The sequence below is a fragment of the Chenopodium album genome, chromosome 1 (genome assembly GCF_948465745.1).
Source record: "Chenopodium album chromosome 1, dcCheAlbu1.1, whole genome shotgun sequence".
Taxonomy (NCBI): Eukaryota; Viridiplantae; Streptophyta; class Magnoliopsida; order Caryophyllales; family Amaranthaceae; genus Chenopodium; species Chenopodium album.
Window position 1 is genome coordinate 11,525,467 of NC_137834.1, and position 15,265 is coordinate 11,540,731.

Below are 15,265 nucleotides of genomic sequence, written 5' to 3' on the forward strand. Positions count from 1 at the left end.
TGTCACCAACAATGCCGCAGAATATGAAGCATGCATTTTAGGGTTAGAAACAGCTGTCGCCTTGGGAATTAAGAAACTCAGAATCTATGGTGATTCTTCACTAATCATTAACCAGATCTCCAAGAGATGGAAAGTGAGAAGTGAAAGTCTCGCTACGTATCAAGCTCATTTAGAAACTATCACGGAGCAACTAGATGAAGTGGAATATACGTATTTGCCAAGAGAAGAAAACCAATTCGCCGACGCACTAGCTAAATTAGCATCAATGGTGCGAATTCCAACTGATACAATCAGGATGCCATTGACCATAGAAAGAAGATATGAGCCGGCTTATGTTCACGCACTCGACGATGAATAAGAACCACAAGAAGAAGATGAAGAGCCATGGTATACAGATATCCTTAATTATGTGACAAGAGGAGAATATCCTCCTAATACTGATAAAAGGGCACGCCGTGCTTTGAGGCTCCTGGCCTCACAGTATGTGCTCATCAGGGGAGAACTCCACAAGAGAACTACAATGTGAAGAAATCTCTTATGCATAGCCAAGAGAGAAGCACATAAAACCATGGAAAACCTTCATGCCGGTATATGTGGAACACACATGAATGCAAAAATGTTAGTCCAAAAGATTCAACGACAAGGTTACTATTGGACTACTATGGAGAGAGATTGTCACGAATACGTCAAGAAATGTATGAAGTGTCAAGTCTACGCAAATTTACAGCATGTTCCACCTTCGCTTCTCTACACATATACTTCTCCATGGCCTTTCTCCGCTTGGGGCATTGACATCATTGGAAAAATAACACCACCAGGACAAGGGGGGCATGAATTCATTCTCGTAGCAATCGACTATTTCACCAAATGGGTCGAAGCTGCCTCATATGCTAAGCTGACGGCGAAACATGTAGCTCAATTCATTGAGAAAAATATCATATGCTGCTATGGGGTACCACATGAGATGATCAGTGATAATGGAACACATTTCCAAGTCGAATGCGCGGAATTATTACGGAAATATCATATCAAGCATCACAGATCATCACCTTACAGACCACAAACAAATGGTGCAGTCGAATCGGCCAACAAAAATGTGAAGACTATCATCGAAAAGATGACAGAAAATTACAAAGATTGGCCAAGTAAGCTACATTTCGCCCTTTGGGGTTATCGAACCTCTGTTCGTACATCAACGGGGGCTACACCTTTCTCTTTGGTCTATGGAGTTGAAGCTGTACAACCAATCGAACTCGAAATCCCTTCTCTTCGAATTGCATTGGAAAGCCAACTAGATGAAGTTGACTGGATTAGAGCAAGATACAATGAACAGGTCTTACTTGATGAAAAACGCTTGGCAGCTTTGCATCATGTCCAAACTTACCAACAGCGTATGGCGCGACATTTTAATAAAAAATTCAAGACCAGGAACATCAAAGAGGGTGACCTAGTGCTTAAGGCACTTCGTAAAAATGTGTTAGATCCAAGAGGAAAATTCAGACCGAATTGGTCAGGCCCGTACATTGTTAAAGCCATCCTGTCTGGTGGAGCGGCACAATTAGTAGACATGGACGGTAACGGCTTCCACAATTTAACCAACTTGGATCAACTCAAGAAGTTCTACGCCTAGTCGCATGGGTTCATGACCCAATAGAGCTACGTTTGGCCTGATTCCTTTTTAGGATACGTAGGCAACCCCTCAAGGGGGCCCGACCACTTTAAAAAATAAAAATTCTCCCTCTTTGACCAAATATGCGCGTCAGTTCAGTATTGCGTCAAAAAAAAAAAGGGGAATTGCCGTGGCGCGGGAATTTGTACCGTGTCACGGGATTTTTCACCGTGACACGGTGGAATTTCAGATTTTCCGTTTTTTTTAGTGATGCATTCGTTGCGAATTCATTGTTTGTACGAGTTTTTTTTTTTTATTTTCGTTCTTCCATTGCGTCCGACTCCTTGACTCGGATAAATAAATAATAAATAAAAGTCATTGTAATTTTTATTTTTTTAAGCCTGAAATAAATGTGCTATTATTATTAAAATAAATGCGACTACAAGTATTGGCATCATATGCCTTATTTTAAATAAAAATTATAAATCATAAAAAGCAAAGCACTGTTGATCTAATCTCTCTTCACTTTAGGAACATCCTTCTCTTGGTCAATTAGATCGGCCTTCACCATTAATGTGTCTTTCGTAGCCCGAACCGTCACACCCCTAGTCGAACTTTCACCCCTTTCACCTTTCTTGAATTTCTTCGGTTGTTTCTCCTTATAGACCATCTTTTCTTTACCCTTTCCTTTCACATAATTCTTCTTTCTTGGCATTATAGGAGTCTTAAACTCAATCCCTTGTGTTCTCGGACCTAGATCTTTAGGAGGGGCTTTCTTATTTCCAAGACGACTCTTCACATCAGACTTGCGTGATCCGAATCGTTCCCTCCTACTTCTAGGGTTCAACCATGCCTTGTATGCACTAGATAAAGGAGGAGGAGCTTGGTCACTTGCAGAAACGGTCCACAAAGGTCTTCCAATCCAATAAGTCTCATACTTGTGAACGTTACTTTCATGCAACGATACTTCACGAGGACTATCGTTATAGCGTGGAATTACTTGTTCAAGTCCATACTGCCGCATCAGTCGAGAAGGGCAATAAAAGGTCAGTTTTGAGATACTAGGAACACGACAATATGGAGTATCATTCGTGCCAACCATCCTAGTAAGCCTCCACCAAGGCACCACCCAGCGAATGGAAAATTCCCTCTTTGCAAAGAAATTTTTCCAATCTTCATACGACATGTTCGCAGAGTAATTCTTTTTCCTGCGGACTAGGTCGTTAGGGCCATATTTTTCAACATCGTCGGGGGCTTCAAATAATTCTAAATGCTCTATCAACCAAATCTGCAAAAAAAAAAAAAAAAAAAAAAAAAAAAAAAATCAGTCGAAAAAAAAAACATTGCAGATTCCCGTGACACGGCAGACTCCCACCGTGACACGGTGCCTGTTTTGTGTCACGGGGGCTACTCAGAGCGTATTTTTACCTGCAGCAGTACCAGAGAGCCCTTCCTGATGGCTTTCCGGTCAGCTTTTGCTTCGTCAAGGCCACGAAACGTTTCTCCAAGGCACGTCGGCATAGGAGATCTTCCAGATTCGACATGTTCAAGCACAGACGCTAGACAAGCATGTCCTACCCTACCGTTTGCAAATAAAAGCTTGCTAAACATGCAAAAAATATATGTCCTTCTACGATATACATGATAAGACTCAGAGATAGGGCGATTAAAATATAAATTAGCAAGTTTTTCTAAGTCTACCTCATTACCACAAACAATTCTATTTAAATTTGGATCTGTTAGATTCAGATGGCGTTCGAAATCTTGGTAATAATATTCACGTAGGGTAGGCATGGCAATAAGGTTTCTAGCAGGAAATCCAAAGATTGCACCGAATTCCTCCGGCAGGGGACATATTTCATCATAATCAAATTTAAAACAGTGTGTTTCTGGACTCCAATTATCTAATGCTGCCCTAAGAAAATCATGTTCAATAGCTACATGTCGCAGGGCTAGCAAACCCCTGACATGAAATAATTCTAACTCTTTTTTTTCAGCATTGGTAAAAGAATAAGACCAGTCACGCAATGTATTATCAAAATTCTGAGACATGATTATTGAAATATGAAATTCTAAATTATTTTGTGTTTCGTAATTATGCATATCATGAATAAACTGGTCTTATTTTATAGCAAAAGCGCTCAACACTACCCAGAATTTATCTTTTTATACGCGTAAAACACACCGCTGAGTAATACGCGTACCGTGACACGGCAAGTCCTACCGTGTCACGGGAAATTTTGCCGCGACACGGCACCCCACGCGTTTTCTTTTTTCATCTTTTCCCGTATCTATCCGGATTTTTTATAGATATTTTATCTTCTCCGTTTCCTCTTCAGTTTTCTGAGAGTTTTATTTCTAATAAAATTCTCAACTTTTTTATCTCTATTTTTTTATTTTATTTTATTATTATTATCTTTATTTTATTTATTTATTCATCACTTTAATATTCTATTTCTTTATCATTTTATTTTTGCTTGTCTTTTTATTTCTTTTTCTTTTGGGGAAGGTAATTTTATTTATTTATTTATTCCTCACCTTAATATTCTCTTTTTATTTATTTTTGGTTTGTCTTTTTATTTCTTTTTCTTTTGGGGAATGTCGGTACCCTCCATTACTCCACTTATATTTTTTGTCGCGTCATTAATAAATACACGATCACACACAATGAGTTTCAAGCACACACTAACACACAATAATAAATACATAAGCTATGAATAGTGTACAAAAGAGTCATAATAAATAAACATGTCAAGTGTCATCATAGTATGTACAAATAAAAACCCTCGGTCAAAAGTCTCTAGAGCCAGAATCAGTATCATCTCCACCCTGCGAATATGGGAACGGTGAGCCAAAGAGTCCCTCCACCATCCGAGTACGGGGAGTAGTGTCCCTACTAGTCCCTGTGACCTCAGCAGTAGTCAAACTCAAGGCAGGACCCGTCCAGCCGGAAAACGGTGTAGACTGGCTCAAAGACACGGGAATCGTCGGTGAAGGCATCGTCCCATACATCGGAACTGAGAACAAGCCCGACACCGGTGGAGGAATCCCGGACAGTGGAGCTGAAAATGAACCAGGATCCAAGGGAGTCAAAACAGACCCAAGCTCAGGCTGTGGAGGCTGTGAAAACGACTGTCGCTGCCCCTGACTCTGGCCCGGAAAGCGCTGGGAAGGCTGAGGCTCTTGCCACTGAGCCTCCTGAAATGGCTGAGTAGTCTGAGGCTCTCGCTGAGAATGAGAACGCCGGTGAATCTCAGGAGATCGTCTACCATGACCAAGCTCCTCCTCGTCCGAGCCTCTAGGCCTCGAGCGCGAGCGGGACCTCCGTCGCTCCTGAAAGATACAAAATCAAAAGGTGTCAACAATGCAAAATAAAACAAATGATAGAATTAAAAAATGAATGATACCTCAAGGACGTCGCTAGAGCTCCGACAACTCGCACCACGCCGAATCTTGATGATGCAATACTTCAGGGCGTCAACCAGCTTCATGAGTCCCATCATCTCCGGGCGGTTAGGCTGAGGATAAAACAAAGAAAAGTCAGTAACAAGCAGTGTTAAAAGGATGAATAATGCATCAAAGAAAACTCACCGGCTCAAAGACCTCGGGCAGAGACTCCTGCGCCTGTCTGTAACCCTCTGGCGCGTCAGCAATATGGTCCTCGATGATACCAATCGGCCCTGGATAGCGGACAGACTGAGGAGGAATCTCGATCCTCCCCACAGGGCGAATAGTCGTCTGAAAATATGATCGAATAATCAAGTTATTCGAATATTTAAAACAGAGACTAATAAAGAAGATCCTCAAGAGAAATCATACCTCAGGAAGACGGGGTGGAGGAGCCAGAGAGGGAAGCAAGTCCCGCGCATAGTCACTCTCCATGTGTACAAGCTCCTACCATGGAAAAGTATAGCGCTCTCCTCTGTTGATCAACTCTCTGATCAAGCGTGAGTCCAGCATCGACTCTGGTGGAGATGAGGGCACCACAAAGCGATCGCCGCTATGCTGACGAACGAATCGCTCCCCTAAATACCAGACAAAGCGTCCGGTACTAACCAAAATGGTGCGATGCGCTGAAAGACGCAAGGCCTCAGGTAGATCAATCATCCCGGCCCAAGGACGATACTGGACGTCAATGGCAACCTGAAAACCATAAAAAGTCGGCGTGAAACAACGAAAACAACGTCAGAGGGAAATAACATCAACAAAACTGAGTCTTATGCCGACAGAAGAGGTGCCTCGGCGTAGCAGCCCACGCAGTGCAGGGACGGACTCCACCCGCGACTCTCCTCCATCACGCCAGCTGGCCCCGACAGGGAAATCATGGACCGCTCCACGACGCCGACGAGGAGCCAAGCCTGGGAAGTACTCGTAGAACCATAGCTGCGATGAAAAGTAATCTTTAGCACATGAGTCGAACAAGTTAAAGTGAAACAAAAAGGGAAAAGATCATCACCTGTACGACTCTCCACAGACTATAGACGGTGATGGGAGACTCGTCATTCAGCTGCCGACAGCCATGACGTAGCGATAAGAGAAGATCGGCGTATCCAAGGCTGACCCAGCTATAGGATCCTATCTCATGGATCCTGACCAAAGCGGGGAGGTAGCAAAGGAGTACACGTGAACTCCTATCAGGAGAAAGGGTCATAGAGATCAGGATCAGGATAAAGATCCGCACTCGCTGCTCAGCCGACGTATCCTCCATGTCGAAGCCACGAGCTAAAACTGAAGCCAGCTCCGATCGTCCGCTCCTAGGACCACCTCGAGACACTGGTCGGGTCCTGATATGCTGAACGATCGGACCCTACAAATCAGCTGTCTCAGCCGATCCCCAAGATAGATCAGACATCTGAGCTACAGCCCGGTCGGTGAAGCGCAGCCCGCTGATCATACTGAAGTCTAGAGGGGTCACCGTCATCTCCCCCCAAGCAAAATGAAAAGTGTTGGTAGTATCCCAGAAATACTCCAACAATGCGCGAACGACCGTCGCACCGCAACCCCGGGGGCTGTGAAACCCTACAACCGCCGTATAGAAATCTACTAAACCAGCCAATTCCCATAGGGCGTTCGTAGCAGGATCCATCGTAATGATCTGGTGAAGTCGAGGGATCAAATCGCCGGCTCCAGAACCGTGGTGGCGAAGCGTGCCATCGACTATGCCGGAGAGTGGGCGATGAGAGACATGGTTTTCACGGCAGAAAACCAACTGGTCTGAAGTCCACGGAGGTGGAACCCACCTACCTCTACTCGCGGATGCCCGAGGCTCGGACTCTAAAGCATCGTCGTCCATACCCTCAGGAATGGTGGGAGTGTCCTCCCGAAAAGCCCGACGCCGACCGAGGGTAGAAAGATCGCAATCTCGTCTCCTAGGCATGCTATTATAAAAATCTAAATGCTTAGCATCATTTCCTAAGACGTTTAATTCAAGTTGCATTTTTATGAAAATAAAGATCTAAATATTTAGCATCATTTCCTAAGTTATTTAGTTATTTATCAAATTATACGCTAAATTTTTACCTCCAGGCTAAAAATTGGCAAAATTATGGTATTATGGTATTTAGTTTCTCCATGACAAACTAATACTACAGTTCTCCTAGCCGCATGATACTATGTTCTCCATGACAATATAGTACATACGCAAAATATGTTTCGAGGTTGCACTAAAACAATGAATCAACACATCATGAAATATTTCACAAGGTTTACCACCATTTTTTCACCATTTCAAGTACAAAGAAGTAACATAAACATCATTTCACAAAGTAGTACCCAAAAATGGTGATTTGCTCAATTCTCCATCAAATCATGCAATTTTTGTCTCAAATTTCTCACAAACACACATACATACATATACAAGTAAGATCATGACAAGAATTTCAACATAAAACCTCAAAATCAAAAAAATCCCCAAATTGATTTTTAAGGGTTTCTCATGAAATTACTTATTTGAGGCAAATTTGAGGCACAAATTAAGAAGAACTTACATAGATCTTTGTAGAGGTTCGAAAATGTGGAATATGGCGAAAATTTGGAACAAATTCAGTGGAAAATCGAGCAGCAAAAAAACTCAAAAAAAAAACTACGGCCACCAGCAGACCGCCGCGACACGATCAACGGAATCCGTGACACGGCGAGGCTATCCCGTGTCACGGTGAACTTGACAGGCGACGGAGCTCCGATGACTCCGACGGCATCTCCGGCAGTAAACAGCAATAGCAACAGCAGTAGGCAGTAGCGATAACAGCAGCAGCAAGTCGCGGAAGAAAAAAAAAAAAGAGAAGGAGGTAGCAAACCGCCGTGACGCGGTTGTGGACGCCGACCGACGGGAAATGACACCGACCGCCGGTGAGAAGAAGCCGAGACACGAAATAGAATGAGCCAAAGAAAATTCTTTCGAGTTTAGGTGAAAATCAGAGGAGAAGAAGAATGAGCCAAAATGAGAAAATGTTGATATTTAAAAACATAAAAATCCCGTGCAACGGACCCCGTTCCCACGTAACGGTCAGATTTTTGTGTGGTGCATAAACTTTGACCGGTCAAAGATGCTTTTTTTGACCGTTTTTCAGCCATTCGGTTCCCGTGACACGGGACCCCCTTGCCGTGTCACGGGAAGCAGCTCCGCGTGACGGGGGGTCCTTCCCGTGTCACGGGAATTTTTTTTTGTGACACGACGATTTTTGTACAGTTATTTGCGAATATTCTGACATTTTGACTGAAGTTGCACGATTTTTTGCATAAATTGGACAGTTATTTTTCGCTGGAATTACGCGGAATATTCTAACTGAGACTTAAAGGGGACTGAAATCACCATTTTACCCCTAGCAAGCATCAAAATCTATTTTTCGGTATGTTAAGCACCTAATATGCTCGGATAATCGGCTTAAAATTGTGAATCATCTGCGGCCCACGTTCGGGGATAATCGAACCATCATACACTTACAAATTTCAGCAATCGTCGGCTTTCCTCAGGCATGGAAAGCGTTATTGGTGGATTTTTCTTCAAGTATAGAAAACCGCCAAGTCGACTTTCCTCAGGCTTGGAAAGTATTATCGGTGGATTTTTCTTCAAGTATAGAAAACCGCCAAGTCGGCTTTCCTCAGGCTTGGAAAGCATTATCGGTGGATTTTTCTTCAAGTATAGAAAACCGCCAAGTCGGCTTTCCTCAGGCATGGAAAGCGTTATCGGTGGATTTTTCTTCAAGTATAGAAAACCGCCAAATTCCTTTGTTGGCTTTCCTCAAGCATGGAAGGCATTATCGGTGGATTTCTTCAAGCATAGAATGACACCAAATTCGTTTGTCGACTTTCCTCAGGCATGGAAAGTATTATCCGGTAGGTTTCTTCAGGCTTAGAAAACTACGAAACTCTTCAGTCGGCTTTCCTCAAGCATGGAAAGCGTTTCAACAAATGTCACTCGGTGGATTCCTTCAACCTTAGGAAGCTGCCAAATTCGTTTGTCACCAATACACTGGTGTCAGATACGTATTCTATCCCTTTACTCTTTTATTTGTGGAATTAACATTTTTCTGCAGGTATCGGCGTATACAGAATGATTTAGGATCGCAGAACGTCTTAAATCATTCTCCGTCCCTATCGGCTATTTTGACTATCATTTTCGAAACTGACGTTTCTACAAACTCATTCAAAGTGGGGGCTTCTATAGACACCTAAAAATGTCTCCCCAAAACCAAACCCGATGATGAACAACCTTTCACCGCCACTATTGGTCGGGTTTAGTATTTAATACCGAGAGTGCTTAAAAAATCGTATTTTATTAAATTCATATTTTTGAACAGTCCATGGATTAGTCTTGATGTTTGGTAAAAGCATAGTTTTAATTTCAGCCCAAACTTATTAATTAATTTTTAGTCCAAGCCTTTTTTATTTTATTGTTTTATTATTTATTTTTGGCCCAAACCCTTTATTTATTTTTATTTAATTATTTTCTTATTTTAGCCCGAATAATAAAAAGTCAGAAAAGGCCTGAAATTATCAATCGACACTTAAAATGCCGAAGGAAATTAGGGTTAAAAATGTATTTGGACGGAAAAACAGGCTGGAATTTCCCGCGCCACGGCACGGGAATCCTTCCCGTCTGACGGTGGGATTTCCCGTGACACGGGACATTCCGTGTCTTTTCGGCGTAAACCCTTAACGCATTTTTTATCCCGTTTTCTGAAAATTTCCCGCGTCACACCAAAAATGTACCGTGTCACGGGAAAGTGTACCGTCTGACGGTGGAGCTTCCCGTGTCACGGTACAGTTTGACCGTGTCACGTGATACTTTTTTAGGGTTTTTATCATTTTAGGGTTTCGTGTGCTCCCTCTGCACATTTTCCCTATAAATACCCCCTCATTTCTGATGAACGGGGCACCGAGTAATTCTCTCATTTTATTTTCTCTCTTCTATGCTTTAGCCTAAACACTAGCCTACCCTTTTCACTTCAAAATTCCTTCTTCAAGCACTCAAAGGAGTCCATATTTTACTCGTGGTTCTGTCCTTAAGCCAAGGCATGAAAGGTAGAACTGTTTGAGGGTTTTGCCCCAAAATCAACTTAATTTAATTTAATTTAATTTAATTATTGTTTTATTATTTCTTTGAAGTTACTAACTCGTTTATTATTTTGTAGTTGCAAACAAACAGAATCAAAGTAAGGATCATGCTCCTTTTGTTTATATTATTTTTCTAACAATTTTATGTTGTTGGAAGTGTGATTAAATTGGTTTTAATATTAATGTTGTTCTATTATATTTATGATCACTATATTGCATGTTAAAGGGAATATGTAATTGAAAATCACGCCTAATAAGATAATTTGGACAACCGGTTTAGGATCCTTTTAATCTTATTATTAATTGTGATCACCAATATTTTAGAATTATGTGTGCATTAATATTAAACCAATTTAGTTAAATGATAGTTTGGAGCGAATTGAATTATTGTTTGTATGCCTTTGAGATCACAGGAATGCTTTTCAATATAAGAATCGAGTAGAGGCCAATACGGGCGAATGTGACTCCATGAATCACTTCGTACCATCATCCCCGATCCTCCTTTCGTGGTTCCGAACCATATGGAGTTAGTAATCTCATGGATTATGAATGGGGTGTAACCTTCACGGGTCAATCGTTGTTGCCTTCGTTGTCCTTTTATTCGTGGTTACCTTTTATGATCCGTGAACGGTTTACAAGTTCCTTAAAAACTTGTTGGCGGCTCCCTACTTTGCTTTGTCCCTAATCGTTGTCCCTAATCGTAATGTCAATTCCCACTTCCTATGAGTGCCAAGCATATTCACCACATGCTTTTAACGTAGGCGCACTTTGAGCGACGCCTACACTTACCAAGTACAAAAACTAGGACCCTTGGCCTAACGCTTGATCGGGCGGTTTCTCACCCGGTCTAGCGGTGTTTTGGCTGCGACGCGGCTTCCTGACATGCCCTGTGGGACGCCAATTCACTTTGTCTGGTGGATCCTCCTTGACTTGGGTTGGGAGTGCTTCAATGCTACGCACTAAAGATCCTTCTTTGATCGAGAGTTGCTTCAATTTGGCATTGCATTTAACACTTGCAACTCGATCTGGCGGAACACTTACCGTAGGCTCAAATTGCACAACTTGCTTGATTGATTCCACCTTTTCGTCCTCAAAACCAAGACCAACAGTGTAGAGGGCTCTTTCTATTGCACCAGCTTCCTTCTACCATTTGTCTATCTCATCTGAAAGGGATGCAACACGAGATACCGCCTCCAAGGGATCTTTTTCAAGAGCTTGGGGTTTGTTAGAATAATTCTCAACTACATTTACACTAAAACACTTCTCCTATGTCATGGGGCTTTTAGGGGTGTTATTAAGATTAAAAACAATTTTATCATCCCCTACTGATAGTGTTAAATTACCACTTCTCAAATCTATGATTGCTCTTGCAGTGTTAAGGAATGGTCTACCCAAAATAATTGGGGTTTGCATATCCTCAGCCATGTCAAGAACAACAAAATCAACAGGTATATAAAATTTACCTACTCTAACGGGAACATCCTCTAAAACACCTAAGGGGTATTTGAAAGAACGGTCGGCCATTTGTAGAGTAATATTAGTAGATTTTAATTTACCCATATTCAGTTTGGAACACACAGATAATGGCATGACACTAACGCTAGCACCCAAATCACACAATGCATTATCAATCAATAGATTGCCTATATGACAAGGGATAGAAAAGCTCCCTGGATCTTTTAATTTAGGTGGAGACTTATTTTGAAGTACGGCACTACATTCTACAGTGAAAGCTACTGTCTCTACCTCACTAATAGACCTTTTTCTTGTCAATATTTCCTTCACAAATTTTTCATATGAAGGAATTTGTGTGATTAATTCAGTGAAGGGAACTGTTACCTTCAAATCTTTCACCATCTCCAGGAACTTACCAAACTGCTTATCCAAGTTTGTCTTCAAGTGACGATTGGGGAATGGAAGTTTGATAATTGGCTTCGGAGCATTGTTGCTCTTATCTGGAGTGGCCACCTTCTCTGGAGTCGTACCCTGCAATGTAGAATTAAATGTATTAGTACTATGCTTTAGCCCTGCAGGGCTATTAGCTACATTGTCTGGTTTAACGGAATCAAGATTAGCATTATTTAATAAAACATGTTCATCAACTCTGGGCATAGGGGGCCCTTCATAGTTTGAACCACTCCTTAGAGTAATTGCATAGGCTTGATCCGTAGGCCTGGTCGGTTGTGCCGGCAGAGCTCCCTGTTAGCGGGCTTGTAGAGTAGCGGAAAGTTGCCCTATCTGATTATCTACAATTTTGTTATGCCTCTCCAAAAGGTGATTTCGACTTCATACAACAGTTTCGGGTTCCTTGGTACGCCAGTTAACCCCTATAAGCAATTTGACATGATTGAGTAGTCGATTTGATTACGGTCTAAGTGATCGATCTGACGAAAGATCGTCTCACTTAGCTTAAGCGCCTAAGTATTGGCTCATTACAAGCACCAAAGCATCGGTTCAAAAGCAAGCACTTAAACGACAATGTTTCCAAATATGGATTGTCGCGCATTCTTATTAAACGACAATATTTTCAAAAGTGGATTGTCGTGCATCTTCTTCAACGACAATTTTTCCAAGATTGGATTGTCATCTCTGGCAAAGTTTCCAAGCGTGGATTATCGTGCTCCTTCTTTGTTTGGCAAGTTTTTCCAAGTTCGGATTGTCATACATTCATAGATCGCTGGCAAGTTTTCCGAGATTGGATTGTCATACACCCAGTTCCCTATGGCAAAGTTTCCCAAAGGATTGTCGTAGGTCTCTACTCATCATAAATTTCGGCAAAAGTTCCTCAACGTGGATTGTCTTCAGCAAGTGGCAAATTTTCCCGAAGAGGATTGTCGGTCGACTCTTTTTTGCAAATGTTCCAAGACGCGGATTGTCAAGTGTGGCAATATTTCCCCAAAAGGATTGTCGCATAGCGTTTGGCAAATTTCCAAGGTGGATTGCTTTCAACAGTTATACTCCAAGATGTGGATTGTCGATCGTAGCAAAGTTCTTATGAAAGATTGTTACGAAGCATTGGAAACTTTTCCAAAAATTGGATTTTGGCAAATTTTCCGAGATACGGATTGTCGCTTCATCGTGGCAATATTTCCAAGGATGGATTATTACGAAGCATTGACAACTTTCCCTAAATCGGATTGTCATACATCATACAAGAGTTGTGTTGGCAACTATTCCAAAAGAAAAGAGGATTGTCATCACAGCAAAAGCACCGACATACTGGTTCACAAGCAGCAAAGCGTCGACGTACTGGCATAGCAAACATTAAGAAGCAGTGATCTTTTCGAAGACTATCACAGCGGGAAAAAGAAGCTCTTTGTTCAGAACGTCAAAGCAGCAAGGTGGCATTCCCCGGCTTGCGGAAAGTTGTCACAAACAACTGGAGGTAATTTCGGGCGAAGTTATCTTAGATGGTATTCCCTAGGATGTGGAATATTGTCAATGCGGATGAAGATTGTTTCAAGAGAAATAATCTTCAATAGTATTCCCTAGGATGTGGAATATTATCAATGCGGATGAGAGATTGTTTCAAGAGAAATAATCTTCGATGGTATTCCCTAGGATGTGGAATATTATCAATGCTAAGGAGGATTGTTTCAGGCGAAGCAATCTTCCAAATTTGGAAGCAGTTACAGGCGTAGCAGTTTTCAAGCGGGATGGCATTCTCTAGCTTGCAGGAGGTCATCAAACAATTTGGTTACTTTCAGAGACGTGTGCTCGACGGTGGAAGATATGCGTTTCTTAACTCTTTTATCTGTTTAACTAATGCTAGTTTTGCAGGTATCGGCGTTGCAAGATTGATTTAGGATCGCAGAACGTTCTGAATCATTCTCCGTCCCTATCGATACTTTGACTTTTGTTTTTCGAAACTTGCGTTTCTCCAAACTCAGTCAAAGTGGGGGCTTCTGTAGACACCCATTTGTGTCTCCCCAAAAAACCAAACCCAGTGATGAGTACCTTTCACGTCAAATCATAATCGAATGAAACGAAAGTGTGGAAAGGTCTAGTGTTGCGGAAAGTTTTTATTTCTTTTCTCTTCTCTCTGTTTTTGAAAACTTTATTTTAAGAAAACAGCCAATCCAGTTTTGTTGGTCCATGATATGGGTCCAATAGTGGTGTAGTTGGATGGGGCTTGCAAAGACCTTTCCAACGATATATTATAAGCCCAATTCCGATGAATATTGAGGAAGTTATGGCCAATTTACCAAACTGGGCCCGGTTTGAGCTTTATGTGCGGCCCAATGATCTAGGGGAGGGCCTAATATGATTTATCATTCCTAATGCAATTAGGAATGGTTTTAGTCTTCTAGAATCTTCTAGAAGGTTTTTTTCATTCCTAATTCAATTAGCATTGATAAGTTGACTTTGTTGACTTTTCAGAGTTTTAATCAAAATTAAATAGCATTTTCGAAGAAATTATATTATTTTATCCTCCAGTACGGTAAACTTATCGGATTTTCAAAAACGCGTTAAAATAAAGCTTGGCGTCCAACCCCAGGCCTTGGCGCCTGGAACCAGGCCTGGCGCCTGGCGCTAGCCATTGGCGTCTGGCGCTAGTGCTGGTGCCTGGCGCCAGCTAGCCAGGGTTGGCGCCAGCTCTGTTTCCTGAGCGTCAGACTCTGTTTTGTTTAATTTATCTTTTTGGCTGATTTTCTCTATAAATATCGTATTAAAAACTCCGTTTTCATTCACCAATGCTCTTCATTCGCAAGTTATTCACCTACAATCAATTATCATCATCTACATCCATCATTCATCTCTTTTAAAACATTCAATTCTTTCTTACTTTGCTTTCTCATACAAAATTCCGCATTCACAAGATCTAGAAACACCTAGCCATATTCGAAGTTGCCTTCACCCTAGACGTGAAAGGTTTAATTTCTGAGGGTTTGGTCCCAAATCTCTCTTTCAATTATTTAATTTGATTGTTTTGATTATTATTTTCCTTGAAGTTACTAACGTGTGTATTTTGTAATTAGAAAGAGGTACGAAGCATCAAAGTAAGTACTTTATTGGTTTTTATTGATGTTATGATGTAGAAATCATGTTTATATTGTTATTATGATATTCCTAGTATCATGTCTAGGGTATTTTTAATAT